We start from the raw sequence: 15,025 nt of genomic DNA on the forward strand, positions 1-15,025 counted from the left end.
GAGAAGGAAATGGCAACGCACTCCAGTGTTCTTGCCTGGAGAATCCCAGGGATGGGGGAGCCTGGTGCTCTATGGGGTCGCACAGAGTCGGACACGACTGAAGTGACTTAGCAGCAGCAGCAGCAGCAGCAGGGGAACTAATGGGGCTTTCTTGGGTGGCTCAGTGGTAAAGAATCTGTTTGCCAATACAGGAGATGTGGGTTTGATCCCTGGGTGAGGAAGATCCCCTGAAGAAGGAAATGGCAACCCACTCTAGTATTCTTGCCTGGGAGACCCCATGGACAGAGGAGCCTGGCAGGCTACAGTCCATGGGGTCACAAAGAATCAGACAGGACTGAGTGACTAAACAACAACAAAAAAGGGGAACTAATACCCCGCATGCCTCATAGCTACTCATAGCTAAACCCCAGAACCACAACTACTGAGCCTGCATGCCGCAACTAGAGAGCTGTGTTTCGCAAGGATAGATCCTACATGACTCAGTGGAGTTCCCACGTGATGCAACTAAGATCTGATGCAGCCAAAATAAATAAATACTTTTTAAAGACCCACAAATATGTTCAATGAATTAATAAATCCTGCCTTCCGCATGCCTGCAACCAATCAGAGGTTCAATCAGGAACATACTTGTGACTTAGACTCACATTTTCTATATGCTGAACCAGTTAGGAGTTCCAACTGGAGGATAAATGCCAATAACTGAAATCCCACCCAATTCATTCATTCATTCATTCATTCAGAAGTTTCCTAGGTGACAGAGCCCAATATTCCTCTAATAGAGCAGAAATCTGGACTAAACATTTGGGACTCTGCCCTTTATATTTCAATCGAAGTCAATATCAGTGATTAGAGCCCACCCTGATGGCATCACGCCCTGATGTACTCTCCTGTCCTGAGGAATTGGAGGCATGGCCCTTTGGCTTTAATGAGGTAAGTGGAGTGCTATCTAGAAAGAGTGCTGTAAGTTAAGGGATTGAGCTAGTAGGATCCAGTTTGGACAGAGAAGGGGATAAGAGGGAAGAGAATTGGTTAGGGAATGTAGAAAAAAAGACTGGTAGGGGACCAGGCTAAAATTAAGGGAGGACCTGCACAGGAGAATGCAGAGGATTAAAGGGTGCAAATGAAAGTTGTTAGGGGGGACACGCTGCAGATTTCATGGGAAGGTCATGAAGGGGGACAGAGTAAAGGATGCGGGTATTTCAAGTAGATAGATGTCTTTATAGCTGCAAAAGTCTAGAGGTCATCAGGGAACAATAAAGCATTCTAGAGGGCAGGGATAAGTTAAAATTCACAAGGGGCAGAAACGGTGTTACGGAGGACACGGATAGGGTCACTGGGTCTTGGGAAGGACTGTGGGAAATGAGAAGGGGAAATCAAGAAGGGAGAGAGATCAGACAGCTCTAACTGAATTATATCAATAGAGGACACTGAGGCAGCGTATAGGGGCAGTGGGGTGGTGTGGGGGTGGGCCACTGTGTCCACATCAACACCTGCAGGGCAGGAGGGAGGCGTTTACAGTGCAAGTACTGCAGCAGTTCTCAGCGACACCTGTGTGTCCAGTGGTTAGGTACCAGAGTAGGGATCTGTGCTGACCAAAGCCAGTGGTGTGCACACCCATGGATTTGGCAGGCTAGCTGCAGGTGCCTGTGTAGTAACAGGGATCAGATTGAGAGACACACTAAGGGGCAGGGGCCAAACATCACCATTGGCATTATTAGATATAAGCCTGCAAACCATATGCAGAGACACAAACAAGTTTGAAAATTTTAGTGAAGAAACTGGAAACTATTTGAAGTAAAAGAGATTTGAGAAAACCAAACAAATTCTAGAATTGAGAAGTATCAGGAATTGTTCTACTTGTGCTTTATTGACTATGCCAAAGCCTTTGACTCTGTGGATCACAACAAACTGTGGAAAATTCTTCAAGAGATGGGAATACCAGACCACCTGACCTGCCTCCTGAGAAATCTGTATGCAGGTCAAGAAGCAACAGTTAGAACTGGACATGGAACAACAGACTGGTTCCAAATCGGGAAAGGAGTACGTCAAGGCTGTTTATTGTCACCCTGCTTGTTTAACTTATATGAAGAATATATCATGAGAAATGCTGGACTGGATGAAGCACAAGCTGGAATCAAGATTGCTTGGAGAAATATCAATAACCTCAGATATGCAGATGACACCACTTATGGCAGAAATAGAAGAACTAAAGAGCCTCTTGATGAAAGTTAAAGAGGAGAGTGAAAAAGCCAGCTTTTTTAAAACTCAGCATTCAGGAAACTAAGATCATGGCATCTGGTTCCATCACTTCATGGGAAATAAATGGGGAAACAGTGGAAATAATGACAGACTTTATTTTGGGGGGCTCCAAAATCACTGCAGATGGTGACTGCAGCCATGAAATTAAAAGACATTTGCTCCTTGGAAGAAAAGTTATGATCAACCTAGACAGCATATTAAAAAGCAGAGATATTACTTTGCCAACAAAGGTCCATCTAGTCAAAGCTATGGTTTTTCCAGTAGTCATGTATGGATGTGAGAGTTGGACCATAAAGAAAGCTGAGCACCAAAGAATTGATGCTTTTGAACTGTGGTGTTGAAGAAGACTCTTCAGAGTCCCTTGGACAGCAAGGCGATCCAACCAGGCCATCCTAAAGGAAATCAGTCCTGAATATTCATTGGAGGGACTGATGCTCAAGCTGAAACTCCAATACTTTGGCCACCTGATGCGAAGAACTGACTCATTGGAAAAGACCCTGATGCTGGGAAAGACTGAAGGCAAGAGGAGAAGGGGACAACAGAGGATGAGATGGCTGGATGGCATCACCGACTCAATGGACATGAGTTTGAGTAAACTCCGGGAGTTGGTGATGGACAGGGAGGCCTGGCATGCTGCAGTCCTTGGGGTCACAAAGAGTCAGACATGACTGAGCGACTGAACTGAACTGGGAATTGTTATGAAAAATCCCATGGGTGAGATTATCAGGAAATTAGACATAGACAAAGAAATGGTGAGAAGAAGACAGGTCAGGAAAAAATAGACCATAGTATGGAGGGGAAAGAAAAGGAAGAGATTGTGTGCCAGGGCTGATTCTAGGCACACTATCAGCTGCAGGGCTCCGGGCTCCTGGCTCCTGGCAGGCAGGTCTTGCCCCAAGTGCATGGCAGTGCAGACTGGGGATGGGGTTGAGCCAGCAGCATGCACTGACTTGGCTGGAGGGGCTGCCACAGGGGATGTCAGCCATGCAGGCCAGTGAGAAGAGACAGGGCTCAGCAGACTGGGCTGACAAGCAGCTGTGGGAGCCCTGGCTCTCCATGTGCATTCCTGTGGCTGTAGAGCCTCACAACAGGCACACAATTTCTCCATTCTTGAATATTTTTGCTGTGCTTGACTTTTTTTTTTTTTTTTTTGCTGGCAGTTGATGTATTTCAGACATCGATGATATCATTCTACCATCTTCTAAGCTTTGTTTCCTTGCTGTTTAAAAATCAGCCATCAATCTGTCATTTTACTGAAGGAACCATTCTTAATATTTTCTCTTTGCTTGGTTTTCTGCAGTTCTCCTAAAATATAATTAAGGGTGGATTGTAATTATTCTTTTTGGGGTGCATCAGACTTCTTGTGTCAGTCCATAGTCTGATGTCAGTCATCAGGGCTGGAAAATTCCTTGTCATTATGTCTTCAAATGTATGCTATGTGCCATTCTCTTCTCTTCTTTCTGGGATTCTAGTCATATTTATGACAGAACCTCTTCCTTTTTTTCCCCTCCATACTAAGGTCGATTTAGTTTTTTTCCTGACCTATCTTCTGGTCACCATTTCTCTCTTTGTCTATGTCTAATTCCCTGCTAATCTCATCCGTGGGATTCTTAATATCAATTCCCAATATTTCTCAGTTCTAGAATTTGTTTGGTTTTCTCTCCAATCTCTGTCGCTTCAAAGAGTTTCCAATTTCTTCACTAAAATTTTCAAACTTAGGTTTATGTCTCTGCATATGGTTTGCAGGCTTATATCTAATAATGCCAATATTTGAAGTCTTTATGTTTCTCTATTTTGTTTCTGTTTTCTCTCTCACAGGTCTTTATCTTCGTATGGGTCTGGTTATGAGTTTGGCATTGTATTTGAAGGTATCTCTAAAAATAATTTGAGGCCTAGGGTAATATTATTTTCCTCCAGAATGGATTTCCACTTTTTTCTTTCAAATGAAGGAAGGAGGTCTATCCATCTGGGATATATATGTAAGTACAACACGTGAGGCTGATGGGTGATGCCCACCCATCAGAGGATGGATGAAGCCAAGCTACATGTCCATGTTTAAGTTGGTTTCTCTATGTTCAACCTTTAAACCTTTTCTTGGCCACAGGCATCACGAGCATCATCCTGTGGTGGCTGTTCATGTTCTTCACTTTCTCTCCCCACTGTGCCTGGTGACAGATGCCCCCACAACCCAGGAGAGCCTGAGAATGCCCTGGTCCCCTCTCCCTCAAGGTGTCAGGGACGGGGACCCTCCTTTCTCCTTGCATACCCTGTGGACTCAGATGTCCATGTCTTAACTCTGTCCCTTGGACAAAGTCTCCCTTCTCCTGGCACATTCAAGGACAATAAACCATATGAGGATATTTCTGCCTGCTGGGTGATTCTTTTCCTGCGTGTTCGAGTTCCCTTGGGGTTCATTCATTCTTTCATTCAATAAACATCACAGAGTACCTACTGTGTGTCAGGTACTGTTCTAGGCCCAGGAACAACTGCACTGAACAAGACAGGAAAAGAACTTATTTCTTCTCCACACAAGACAAACACATAAACAGAATATACGTAAATAGTTTCAGATAGCGTTAAGCCCTACAAAGGAAACAGAGGAATGTGACAGTAATCAGCAGTTCTACTTAAGACTGGGATATGCTAAGCTTGGTAGGATGGAAAGAATGTTTGGCTTACTTTTGGGAAAGCCAACGTGCTGTGGGAAATAGATACTCCCCTCTTAAAAGGCACACAGAAAATCTCACCTTTTCTGGAATCCAGGGCAAGAGCAGCAGATTGAATGGAGCCTGGATCAGACTCATCTGCTAATCTTAGGGAGCCATCTGGAGAGGCAGGAGGCAACTGGAGCTCCCCCTGGGGACCCAGACACTGCCAGCTGCCATTTGGGGGAGCTCATTCTACCATGTGGCCACTGCTGCTGACAGAAGATATTTTGGAACCCTCCTAGCTTAGTAGCACCAGGATCCCATCTTGCCCACACCACCAGTACTGAGATGCCTCAGGCCAAGCAAATAGTGCAGCAGGATGAGCCATACCCACCACCAGGCTGGCTGCCTTAAGATCTCCTGAGCCCACAGCCACCCTGAAGAAATGGCCCAGATCACCACAAGGCCCAGGACGCAGCCTACACCAGTACACTGGCACTAGCCCCTGGACCCCGGGTCCCTGAAGCCAAAGACCTTGGGACACATTTCAGCCCATGGGGTGTCTGAGCATCAGTCCCAGGATCACTGCCACTCCACATCCTGCCTTGTCAGGACCCAGCTAACACACCAGCAAGCCAGCTCCAGGGCCCCAGCCACTCCTAGGTATATGTCTGAAGAAAATTAAAACACTAATTCAGAAAGATACATGCACCCCAATGTTCACAGCAGATTTATTTACAACAGCCAGCATGCTGTCATTCAGTTCAGTTCAGTTCAGTCGCTCAGTTGTGTCCAACTCTGAGACCCCATGAATCACAGGACGCCAGGCCTCCCTGTCTATCACCAGCTCCTGGAGTTCACTCAGACTCATGTCCATTGAGTCAGTGATGCCATCCAGCCATCTCATCCTCTGTCGTCCCCTTCTCCTCCTGCCCCCAAACCTTCCCAGCATCAGAGTCTTTTCCAATGAGTCAACTCTTTGCATGAGGCAGCCAAAGTACTGGAGTTTCAGTTTTAGCATCATTCCTTCCAAAGAAATCCCAGGGCTGATCTTCAGAATGGACTGGTTGGATCTCCTTGCAGTCCAAGGGACTCTCAAGAGTCTTCTCCAACACCACAGTTCAAAAGCATCAATTCTTCAGCGCTCAGCTTTCTTTATAGTCCAACTCTCACATCCATACATGACCACTGGAAAAACCATAGCCTTGACAAGATGGACCTTTGTTGGCAAAGTAATGTCTTTGCTTTTTAATATGCTATCTAGGTTGGTCATAACTTTCCTTCCAAGGAGTAAGCGTCTTTTAATTTCATAGCTGCAGTCACCATCTGCACTGATTTTGGAGCCCCCCAAAATAAAGTCTCTCAGTGTTTCCACTGTTTCCCCATCTATTTCCCATGAAGTGATGGGACCAGATGTCACGATCTTAGTTTTCTGAATGTTGAGCTTTAAGCCACCTTTTTGACTCTCCTCTTTCACTTTCATCAAGAGGCTCTTTAGTTCCTCTTCACTTTCTGCCATAAAGGTGGTGTCATCTGCATATCTGAGGTTATTGGTATTTCTCCCAGCAATCTTGATTCCAGCTTGTGTTTCTTCCAGCCCAGCATTTCTCATGATGTACTCTGCATATAAGTTAAATAAGCAGGGTGACAATATACAGCCTTGATGTACTCCTTTATCAATTTGGAAGTTTATGGTTCCAAAAACTTATGGAACCATGTTTATGGTTCCATGTCCAGTTCTAACTGTTGCTTCCTGACCTGCATACAGGTTTTTCAAGAGGCAGGTCAGGTGGTCTGGTATTCCCATCTCTTTCAGAATTGTCCACAGTTTATTGTGATCCACACAGTCAAAGGCTTTGGCATAGTCAATAAATCAGAAATAGATGTTTTTCTGGAACTCTCTTGCTTTTTTGATTGCTGTTGTCGTTGTTCAGCCACTAAGTCATGTCCACGTGACTTTGTGACCCTATGGACTGCAGCACACCAGGTTCCCCATCCTCCACTATCTCCCAAAGTTTGCTCAAATTCTTGTCCATTGAGTCAGTGATGCTATCTAACCATTTCATCCTTTGCCACTCTCTTCTCCTTTGGCCTTCAGTCTTTCCCAGCATCAGGGTCTTTTCCAATGAGTCAGTTCTTCGGATCAGATGGCCAAAGTATTGGAGCTTCAGCATCAGTCCTTCCAATTAATATTCAGGGTTGATTTCCTTTCGGATTGACTAGTTTGTGCAGTCCAAGAGACTCTCAAGAATCTTCCCCAGCACCAAAGTTGAAAGCACCAATTCTTTGGCACTCAGCCTTCTTTGTTGTCCAACATATGAAAGCAACCCAGTGTCCATCAACAGATAGATGAATAGAGAAGAGGTGGTGTTATACACACACACATATGGCTGAGTGGTATTCCACTGTGTGTGTGTGTGTGTGTGTGCACGCAAGAATAATACTGGAGTGGGTTGTCATTTCCTTCAAATATATATAGCTAGAGAATAGAATACCACTCAGCCCTAAAAAAGAATGAAATTTTGACACTTGCAACAGCATGGATGGATTTGGAGGGTATTACACCTAGTGAAGTAAGTCGGACAAAAAAAAGAAAATGTATGTCATCACTTATATGTGGAATCTTAAAAAATAAACAACTGAATGATTATAATAAACCAGCCTCACAGATAGAGCAAACAGACCAGTGGTGGTTACCAGAGGGAAGAGGAGGGGCAAGAAGGAGAGAATTAAGAGGTACAAACTACTAGGTATAAAATTAGGAAAATTTTCAGGGATATATTTATAGCACAGAGAATATAGTCAATATTTTATAACTTTAAATGGAGTATAAGCTATAAAAATTTTGAATCAGTATGTTGTGCACCTGAAACTAATATAATATTGTAAATCAGCTATATTTCAATTTTAAAAGATAAAGGAAAAATTCCTATCGAATTCATTTGTATTATAACGAATCTAGTTATCAGTTGAGGTGGTTCAACATGTTGAGGCTTACAGTGTCTTTTTACTCATAAACATGGTATTCCATACAGGACTTATAGAACTTTAGTTTTATTATAAATGGACTTTTCTTTCTATTGTATAATCTAACTTATTATTGGGGTAGGAGAAAGGAATTGAGTTTTTAATGTTGACATTTTGGCTATCTTACTGAACTTTTTGGTGTAATAACCCATCATTTAAGAAGCTTGAATTTTCTATGTAAAATTTGAATTTTTTTTAACAATTTAATACTTCATTTTATATTTTTTATTTTAGTTCCTTGGCTAACCTATCTGGTACAATATAAAGTATAAGCAAGCATCCTAATCGCATTTTTATTTTTGTATGAAATTGTTCTAATGTTTTACCAGTCACATAACTGATATAGACTTCTAATAAAAATTCCATCTGTTCAAAACATTTTCTTCTGATCTCAGCTTGCCAAGATTTTTTAAAATAAAAATTTGTTGATTATATCAAACATTTTCCAGCACTGATTAAAATTTAATTCAGCACATTAACAAAATTATAAACCATCCTTGTACTCCTGAAAAGACCTTCAGTTCAGTTCAGTTCAGTTGCTCAGTCGTGTCCGACACTGCGACCCTATGAATTGCAGCACGCCAGGCCTCCCTGTCCATCATCAACTCCCGGAGTTTACCCAAACTCATGTCTCGAGTCGGTGATGCCATCCAGCCATCTCATCCTCTGTCGTCCCCTTCTCCTTCTGCCCCCAATCCCTCCCAGCATCATGGTCTTTTCCAGTGAGTCAACTCTTCGCATGAGGTGGCCAAAGTATAAGAGTTTCAGCTTCAGCATCAGTCCTTGCAATGAACACCCACGACTGATCTCCTTTAGGATGGACTGGTTGGATCTCCTTGCAGTCCAAGGGACTTTCAAGAGTCTTCTCTAACACCACAGTTCAAAAGCATCAATTCTTCAGCGCTCAGCTTTCTTTACAGTCCAACTCTCACATCCATACATGGCCACTGGAAAAACCATAGCCTTGACTAGATGGACCTTTGTTGGCAAAGTAATGTCTCTGCTTTTCAATATGCTATCTAGGTTGGTCATAACTTTCCTTCCAAGGAGTAAGCGCCTTTTAATTTCATGGCTTACTGGTTCACTATCCATTGCAGTTGACCTTTGAACAAGGAGGAGGTTAATCTGTGTATGACTTAAGAGTCAGTCCTCCATATCTGCCGAAGAAGGCAATGGCAACCCACTCCAGTACTCTTGCCTGGAGAATGCCAGGGATGGCGGAGCCTGGTGGGCTGCCGTCTATGGGGTCACATAGAGGCAGACACAACTGAAGCGACTTAGCAGCAGCAGCCTCCATATCTGCAGTTCCTCCAATTTGCAGATTCAACCAAACATGGACCATGTAGTACTGTAGTACTTACTACTGAAAAATACCTGCATATCAGTGGAGCTGCACAGTTCAAACTCATGTTGTTCAAGTGTAAATTATATTCTTTTAATGCATGGTGGATATTATTTACTTATATCTCATTTTGTGCCTCTATTTGTAAACGAATTTATTACTTTCCATTTTGGGGCCAGTCTCTCAAGTTTGCATTGGGGCTGTGCTGGCAATATCACATGGGTTAAAGAGCATTCCCGGTTTTTCTGTGCTCTGAAACCATTCCTATTACAGTGGGAATTCTTTGCTTCCTAAAGCTGGAACAAGCCTGCAGAATCTCCTGAGTCTGGGGCCTTTCTCCAGTAAGTAAATTTTGACTACTTTTTCTTCTTCATGCAGTATGAGGAACTTCAGCCACTGTTCTTAACACCCTGTGAATTTCCATTACCAGTCCATAGTTTCCATTTATGCAGACTAAGGAATGAAGCCCAGGGAAAGAGAAAGACAAATTTCAGATCAAACAGTGACTGAGTGGAGTTGAGGGTCCTGAACGTAGGGAATGGAAAACTTTACCTCTATATTCTTAGGGTCTCCGTCCTGAGTCTTAGCCACTGGACCACCAGGAACGTCCCTTACCTTCCTCAATAGATACAAAGTTACTCAAATAATCTTTGAGTAACCTGTGAGTCCCTGAACTGAGTTTTTGTTTTTCAAGAATGGGACAATTTATTCCAAAGGTATACAATTTATGTGCGAAGATATTTTCTCCTTCATTTCTAATATTGTATCTTCTCCCTTATTTTGCCTGTCTTATAAGAGATTTATCAGTTTTTGCTCTTTTCAAAGAAACCATTTTTCATTTCATTGCTTTTCTCTACTTTTTTTCCCTTTTCAATTTCATTTACTTCTAGTCTTATACCATGTTCCTTCTCCTTGCCTTGGCTTTATTTTGCCCTTACATTTTTCCAGTTTCTTAGATTGGCAGCCATGATTGTTAATTTGAGACATTTTTATTTTCTGATATAAGATGTGAAGTTGTACATTTCTAAGCACTGCTTTAGCTGCATCCTATATATTCTGCTATGTTCTATACCTTATTTTTGATCAGTTAAAAACATTGTCTAATTTCCCTTGATTCATGAGTTATTCTGACTTATATGGTTTATTTTCCAAGTATTTGGAAAAATTTTTTGTTAAGATTTTAGTTTACTTTTACTAGGTTAGCACATTAAATCTTACACGTTCTCATCACAAGAATTTTTTTATTCTTTTCCTATTTTGTTTTTATGATATCTGTATGAGAAGATGAATGTTAGCTGAACCTACTGTGGTAATCATTTCACAATACATATTAATCAAATTGTTAACTTGCATGTCTTAAACTTATACAGTGATAATTATTTCGCAATAAAATTGGAAAAAAATTTCCACGTGTATGTAACAAACACCATACACTTAGTGATTTAAAACAACAGTCATTCATTAACTCACAGTTCTACTGGTTCAAAATCTTGGAATAGTGTGGTTGAATTCTCTGGTTAGGTTCTCACAAGGCTGATATATCAGTGTGTCAGCTGAAATGTGGTCTCCTCTGGAGCTGAGGACATTCTTCCAAGCTCATGTTGTTGTGGCTAAACTCAGTTCCCTGTGGTTTGGGGACTGAGGCCATCCTCTTTTCCTTGCAGGATGAAAGTGAAAGTCGCTCAGTCGTGTCTGACTCTTTGTGACCCCAGAGACGATACAATACATGGAATTCTCCAGGCCAGAATACTGGAGTGGGTAGCCTTTCTCTTCTCCAAGGGATCTTCCCAACCCAGGGATCAAACCCAGGTCTCCTGCATTACAGGTGGATTCTTTACCAGCTGAGCCACAAGGGAAGCCCAGGAATACTGGACTAGGTAGTCTATCCCTTCTCCACTGAATCTTCCAGACCCAGGAATCAAGCCTGCATTGCAGCTGGATTCTTTACCAACTGAGCTATCAGGGAGGCCCTCCATGACAGACTGGAGATACCAAAAACAGAATCTATGCCATAGTCACAAATAGATTGAGATGCACTGGGCTAGTGGGTACTGAGGTCTAAAAGGTATATTGTTTAGAGTCATGCTAGAGGCTGTAAAAAAATAAACCCTCATCAAATCAGCAGCTCACAAGATACAAGTTTATTTCACACTATCACAACCTTTCAATGTGAGTATTTCTAGTGACCCATAGATTAAGCCAGGGATCCATGCTCCTTTTACTTGGTGATTCCACCATGTCCTAAGGGCTCAGAGTCCTTTGAGTCTGGGCAGAGGATGAAAGAGTTAAAACCTTCACTTTTCCTGACATCAATATAACCACACATCTCTGTTTTGTGTTTGTGTTGCATACCTTCCCTCCCCCAAATCTTTGCTTTTATCCTATATGCATCTTTAATGTGACTCTTATAGACAGGATATAATTGGATCTTTTTAAAAACTGAATTCTGAAAATCTTTATAATTTTTGTGTTTATCACATGTGCATTTAATGTAATGGCTGGTATGTTTGGCATTAAGTCTACCACTTTATTATTTGTTTTATTTGTTCCCTCTGTTTTTTGTTCCTCTGTTTTCCCTTTCTGGCTCCCTTTTGGATTGTTTGAGTATTATTTCACTACTCCATTTTAATTGATCTCGTGATTTTTGAGTATACGTCTTTGCAAATTTTGTTCGTGGTTTCTGTAGGGAGTACAATAAACATGCTAGCCTAACCAGAATATTTCACAACTCAGGTGGAATATAGCAACCTCCCACCATGTTGGTCCCTTCACCCCCTCTCCTTTATATTTTAAAAAGTTAACCATATGTATTACATCTACATACAATGAAAATCTCATCAATGTTATAATTTTTGCTTTCAACTGTAATACACATTTTCAAGAATTAAAATACAACTAGTCTATCATGTTTACCCAGATCTTGACCATTTCTATTGCTTCTACTTCTTCCTGACATTCCAAGTTTTCCTGTAGTATCACTTTCCTTTACTAAAGAATTAACTTTGGTTTTCCTTTCAGAGCAGGTCCATGCCAATGTATGGTGTTGGCTTTTTTCATCTGAAACTATCCTTATTTCACCTTTATTCCCAAAGGGCATTTCCCCCAGATACGGAATTCTAGATTGACAGTTCTTTTCTCTCAGCACTTATAAATAATGTTTTTCTTTCTACTGAAGGTCTGGTTTTTTTTTTTTCTTTTAAAGAGACAGCCTTTATTTGAAATATTTTTACACTGAAGAATTCAAAATGTGGTAAGTTCTGGAACTGATTGACCTGTACTTAAAAGGAACTGTTAACAAATATTCACCAGAAATAATCTGAACAAGCAAGAAAATACTGTTAATACTACTGAAACCTACTAAAAGAATTCCAGGACATATGGTTTCTATGACACAATGATACCTCTTAAGCACTGTCACAGATATGAAACTGACTGCTCTTCTAGACACACAGCAGTATAGTTAACAACATTCAATCACTTTTGTTCTTTCTTGACTATATAAAAATTAAAATACCAATTAAAAAACTAATACAGTCTTCTCTTTAAATGTTACAGATACAATTTCCATATTTTCAGTCAATAGCAGTGTGGCTTCAGAGATTTTTCATTCACGAGCCAAACAACAATCTGCGAAAAGGGAACGGATAGTCTATAGGCTCACAGTGCAAATGAAGAGTTTGGGAATGCAGCAACTGACATTTCTAAAACACGAAACAGACAAAATTCTTAGGAGACACACAGTAAGTTCTTCTAAGCAGCTGGCCACAGAACTAGAACATTGGTTAATTTCACTGGTGATTTCAGTGGGACTCCAGATGTTTCCAAACTCAGCTTGAACGCTCACCTTCGGCTTTGTATTTTGCTTTTCCAGTTTCACTAGTGACACAAACATGATTCAAATCCCTGAAGTATTCATTATAGTCGAGGGCATATCTCACAAGGAACTTTTCTGGAATTTCAAATCCAACAAAGTCTGGTCTATATCCAACACTTTGACGGGTCCTTTTCACCAGCAAGCTTGCAACCTTGCCCATCTTTGGATTACGCTGCTTGACCAAAGAAAGCAAAGTTTGCATTGTTTTGCCTGTGTCCATTAAATCTTCAACAATCAAGACATTCTTACCAGTTAAAGTTGAGAGATCATCTCCTCCAATGACTTTTATGTCACCTGTTGACTGGTCATTACGGTAATTACAGGATTTATCAGTCTGATAAAACCCACAGTCATAAGAATAGATCTATCACTATTTCTGTTCAGTGCTTTGATGTAATCCAGCAAGTCAGCAAAAAATTTATAGGCCCCCATTGAGTACACAGAGGGCCACGATGTGATGGCATCCCATCTCCATCACATCTCGAGCAAGCCGTTCGGTCCTGTCCGTTATTAGTCCACAAGGAATAAACACCCTTTTCAAATCCTCAGCATAATGGCTGAGTATACAAAATAAACCTGGTTCATCATCACTAATCATGATGCTGGGGCTGCTGGTCGCGGTAACCCAGCCAGCTGGCACAAGGGCTGAAGGAAGTATGGGGAGGAGCTGAAAGTCTGATTTCTGATAAGCCATTTCATTTAAATTTTTGTCACTCCAAGCAAACTATTCAAGAAAGTCTATTATCAAGTTACTTCAAACTCAGAACTGCCTTCTTGAAGAAGTATCAGCCGAGGAGTATTGGTAACATAAGACAACATCGCGTCAAAGAAAAATCATTAAGAGGGTTTGAAGTGGCGATTGTTGGGGAGCGAGTGTGAACTCGGTGGCCGCTTAGCGCCCCCCACCTGCCCCTTCCGGTCATTGCCGCCAGTTGGGGGTCCTCGGGTCCGTGGTCACCCTCGGCTCCAGGTACCGCATCGGGGGTGCGTGGCGACACAAGGTTCATGGCCTCCGCCGCGTCTCCGTCATCCTTGGTTCTCAGGACCTCGAGTCTGGCGGCGGCCCCCAGCTCCTACGGGGTCTTGCGAGGGGACCTGCCGCACCCTGCTCACCCTGGCGTCTGCACAAGAACTTGCCGTACTTCTACCTCGCTGGCTCCGTGGTCTTCAACATGTGCTTGCAGTTACGGTTTCAGAACCCTGATGAAGCCGCCAACATTTCAAACCACCGTTATGGCCGACTCCCAAGAAGTGGAAAGCTGAGAGCGATGAGCCCCGCTGTCTCGCCAGAGTGCCTGGGCTCCCTCTGCGGCTGCGCTCTCCACTCTTAGCAGAGCTCCTGGGCTGTCACTGAGACACGGCCGAGAGAGAATGAGGTAGAGGAAATGACGCGATTGCGAGAACAGAGACGACTTCAGTTAAGACCCAGTTCAGTTTAGTTCAGTCGCTCACTCGTGCGACTCTTTGCGACCCCATGAACCGCAGCACGCCAGGCCTCCCTGTCCATCACCAACTCCCGAAGTCCACCCAAACCCATGCCCATTAAGTCGGTGATGCCATCCAACCATCTCATCCTCTGTCGTCCCCTTCTCCTCCTGCCCCCAATCCCTCCCAGCATCAGGGTCTTTTCAATGAGTCAGCTCTTCACATCAGGTGGCCAACGTAGTTTCAGCTTCAACATCAGACCTTCCAATGAACACCTAGGACTGATCTCCTTTAGAATGGACTGGCTGGATCTTCTTGCAGTCCAAGGGACTCTCAAGAGTCTTCTCCAACACCACAGTTCAAAAGCATCAAATTTTCCGGCGTTCAGCTTTCTTTATAGTCCAACTCTCACATCCATACATGACTACTGGAAAAAACTATAGCCTTGAC

At 42.5% G+C, this 15,025-nt stretch overlaps 2 pseudogenes; one reads left to right on the top strand and one right to left on the bottom strand.

Annotated features, from left to right (window-relative positions):
• Positions 1 to 13,039: 13,039 nt before the first annotated feature.
• On the bottom strand, positions 13,040 to 13,935 carry LOC147353668 (hypoxanthine-guanine phosphoribosyltransferase pseudogene; annotated as a pseudogene).
• Positions 13,936 to 14,155: 220 nt separating this feature from the next.
• On the top strand, positions 14,156 to 14,481 carry LOC147353669 (small integral membrane protein 10-like protein 1; annotated as a pseudogene).
• The last annotated feature ends 544 nt before the right edge of the window (positions 14,482 to 15,025 follow it).

Source organism: Bos grunniens, chromosome 18 (genome assembly GCF_055505025.1).
Source record: "Bos grunniens cultivar Pamir isolate PY7600 chromosome 18, Bosgru_T2T1.0, whole genome shotgun sequence".
NCBI lineage: Eukaryota > Metazoa > Chordata > Mammalia > Artiodactyla > Bovidae > Bos > Bos grunniens.